The 3,935-nt window shown below is 40.8% G+C and overlaps 1 long non-coding RNA gene across 7 annotated transcripts in view; it reads right to left on the reverse strand.

Moving 5' to 3' along the window:
• Positions 1–1,591: 1,591 nt before the first annotated feature.
• Positions 1,592–3,935, reverse strand: part of LOC116088441 — an 83,248-nt gene continuing 80,904 nt past the window's right edge. For 4 of the 7 annotated variants that reach the window (XR_004117890.1, XR_004117889.1, XR_004117888.1 and 1 more), the window contains one exon: positions 1,592–2,025. This is a non-coding gene — a long non-coding RNA (uncharacterized LOC116088441). Of the gene's footprint in view, positions 2,044–3,935 lie in introns of all 7 variants that reach the window. The other 3 variants (XR_004117894.1, XR_004117892.1, XR_004117891.1) reach the window with 2 other exon arrangements.

The following is a 3,935-nucleotide window of genomic DNA, read 5'->3' on the forward strand; positions in this document are numbered from 1 at the left end:
TTCTGCTCTCTGGGATCCAGAGTAGAAAACTTTACTCATCTTGGCCACAATATGATATATAAATTGAGTAGTACCTATATTTACCCTACAGTATTGCTGCCTCAAAAAAACAAAAAAACAAAAAAAAAAACACAGAACATGATGCCCAGTGCAGCGTCTATCATGTAATAAATGTTCAATATTTACAGAAAGATTGCAATATTTAAAAGTAAATTGCTTTAGCCAGCTTAGATAGTATATAGATGCATGATGTAATCCCGCCTGTACACACTGAAACATATTAACAAGGTAGAGAATTGGAAATATCAAACACAGATATTTAATATCTATATTCTGATTAGTACCTAGCAAAATAGCAATACATGGGGTGAACCAAGAATTTGCCAGTTTTGTAAGTCAGAATTAGTTGAGAATTGGTAATTTGATTTTTTTTTTATCTAATATCTAGAAACAGAAGCAGCTCTTGGGAAAAAAATAAATCTTCCTGAAGTGCAAGCTTGTGGGGCCCAGAATGAGTTTTGAGTTCAGAGAAAAAGTGTCCCCTAGTAACCCTCCCTCAGGGTACATGAGCTATAGAAAAGGGCAAAGCTTTTTCTTCATATCCAACATGGCTTCCATAGTGAAGGATAGACAGAGCTGGTCAGAAACGTTTCCTTGTTCAGTGCCTGCTGCAGCAGAACCTGTCAGACTGCTGAAACCCAGCTCAGGATAAGAAGTTTGTGAAGGTAGGTGTCTAAGTGGTAGCATTCAAACTTGAGGGCCCTAAGAATGTGCAAACTTTCTTGTCTTGAAATTTTCAAGAATGTGTAAACTTTACTTGTCATGGGGCAGAGTTAATGTGCAAGCAAGAAGCTTGCTGGAGTCAAGAGTGAGACTTATTCTATACCAGTGATTCTCAACTGGTAAGTCATAATCCCTTTGGGAGTTGAATAACCCTTTCACAGGGGTTGCTTAAGACCATTGAAAAACACAGATATTTACATTATGATTCATAACAGTAGCAAAAATCACAGTTAGGAAGTAGCAACAAAAAATAATTTTGTGGTTGAGATCACCACAACATGAGGAACTTGTATTAAATAGTCGCAGCAATCATAAGGTTGAGAATCACCTGATTTAATGGGATTGAGATTTAGGCAATCTATTGATTTTTCTCGTTTTGCTTTTCTCGGTTTGTGATTGCACAGAATCTCTTGCAATGCCTGAGTCACACAGCTCTTCCTCACTACATTCCTCTAGAGGTTTCTCTTGCCCTGAGATTTACCAGGTAGATACACAAAGATGGGCCTTTTGTCTACAAAGTATTCTACTTAGTGGCTGCAGGAAATGTCACAGAATCTTTAGATTCATTCCCATGGCAACAGGCAACTATCACCAGGGACACAACCAGCTTTTTTTCTCTGTATGAAGGGCTGCACTCTATAGGAGAGGCAGAGCTATTTTCTTGACTAATATTTATTCTGGGATACATTGTGATGCACTGTGACTGCTGAGATGAGATTTGCTATGCGCTCTGGAGAGGGGAAGGAAGGCAATCAATGCCTCTTCACCAGGGAAACAGACCATGGATTAGACTACGGCACTTTGCAAGGCAGAATCATGGGGGCTTTTTATATGACTAGGATGGGATAGCTCAAAAGACAGAGAGAGACAAATTAGATATTGGTATTTGGAAATATTCCTATATATACAAATGTGCATGCGCACATACACAGACATATAGACAGTGACATCGTCAACAAAGTAGAATAGATAGATATAGCCATGGCTTACTAGCCCCTCTGAATACTTATCAGTGAAGCGAAGGCTTTGCTCTTAGCCATCTTGATGGTGAACTTTGTCGTGGAGATGATGATGGTAATCAGTTGAATCCTTTCTTCCAAGTGTCTCTGCTGTGGGGGAGGTTAGCAAGAGTTACTGTTGCTGGCGTGGCCATTTTCATGTGGCTGAATCTCACCCTTTCATCCCATTTCCTGTGACATGACTTGGGAGCAGCAACTGATTGGAGACATCCCGAGGTGTAATCTAGTAAAAGGAGCATGTCTGGTGAAATGGAGACAAATAGTAAAGGCTACACAAAGGAGACACTTTAAAACAAGCACCCATTCTCACCATCCCCAAGAGACTGCTGTGGGTGGGATTAAGATTTGGAAAGATCTTCAAGAGGTTTCAGTGTTTGAACAAGTCATCAGTTTTATCACCTTGGAAATCACTAGCTTCTAATTTAATAAATGCTTCTTTTCCCACCCATCTCTCTGACATGTGGGCTGCCTCCTAGTCAGGGGACCCTTATAAGCTTTTAAATGGTTCAAAGTACCGCACATATACATGATCATATTAAAATTTACAGAGTTAGTTTGTTAATAGGGAGCATATTACTTCCCCTTGCCAGCAAAGGTAGTGAGGTAACGTGTATATCTTAGTGATCGGTACCATAACCCCCCTGCATACACACACTCACATGTGCATGTACACACACACACACACACACACACACACTTCAGAGCATGCCAAACTGAAGGTCGAGGACACATGTTGGAAAGTTTAAATGCTAATGCAGCAGTACTTCTGGCATGCCCTCAAAAGGTTTATTTGACACCGAAGGGAAGGACAGTGTGAAAGTTCATTCTTCCAGGAGATTGGTGCTCAAACTGCCCACCTCACATATCTAGTAATTCTAGGTGGACAGAAATTGGGGGTGGGGACACTGTTGAAGTCCACACACCATAGTCTTTGTTCAGTGGTTGGTATGATCTGTCAGTGAGAAACTACCGCCCCTATATTTTGTGTGATGCACTAGAACGGTAAGAATTATGAAAAACTGTGACAGAGCAGCCCCTGGAAGAACCATAGAAGCATGGGTGTGGTTCTGTGTTTTTGCCTCAAGGCTGGGGTATCAGAGCACTGCTCAGGGAGGTGAAACACAGAGGCACTGGGCTGCTCTTCTTCCTTGCCACTACAGGGTGCCAGGCTCATTTATTTTGGTTTAATGTAAGAAATGCTCTGATTGCTTCAAGATCATATGTGGATGTGACATTTCTTAACCTCAGTGATTCATCAGCATTTGGTTGTTCCTGATACTGTTAAGACTAAAAGGAGGCTGGTGAGATGGCTCAGTGGGTAAGAGCACCGACTGCTCTTCCAAAGGCCCTGAGTTCAAATCCAAGCAACCACTTGGTGGCTCACATCCGCCTGTAATGAGATCTGACACCCTCTTCTGGTGTGTCTGAAGACAGCTATAGTGTACTTATTTATAATAATTAATAAATCTTTGGGCCTCAGTGAGCAGGGACTGAGCAAGCAGGGTCTACTGGTGTGAGCAGGGTTGACTGGAGTGAGCAGAGGTCCTAAAAGTCAATTTCCAACAACCAGATGAAGGCTCACAACTATCTCTACAGCTACAGTGTGTACTCATATGCATAAAATAAATCTTTAAAAAAGACTAAAAGGTATTTTACTTCTAAATATGAAATATATATATACATATGTATACATATAAATACACATATATGTACATATATATGTATGTACATATATATATGTGTGTGTATATATATGATGAGTTTAACCTTGTAGATGTTGGTAATATCTGAAGCCAAGTCAATTTTCTGTCAGAAAGATGATAAGATGGTTGAAAAATCACAAGGTTGCTTCTTACACTAGCATTTCTTCTCTGCAGTCCTTGTAAGGTCCATCAACATTACCTTTATGTCCCTCAAAGGACTTACAGACCCTCATATCACCTTGTATATCATACAAGCCTTGTCACATATCCTTGTTTCCAATTCATCTTCAATGTGTTCCTCTGGAAGAGAACTTGGGTAACCTTCCTTTTGCACTTGAGGAGGCAAAGGCAGAGGCAGAGGCAGAGGCAGAGAGGCAGAGAGGCAGAGAGACAGAGAGACAGAGACAGAGAGGCAGAGAGGCAGAGAGAG

This window comes from Mastomys coucha, unplaced genomic scaffold (assembly GCF_008632895.1).
Source record: "Mastomys coucha isolate ucsf_1 unplaced genomic scaffold, UCSF_Mcou_1 pScaffold14, whole genome shotgun sequence".
Classification (NCBI taxonomy): Eukaryota; Metazoa; Chordata; class Mammalia; order Rodentia; family Muridae; genus Mastomys; species Mastomys coucha.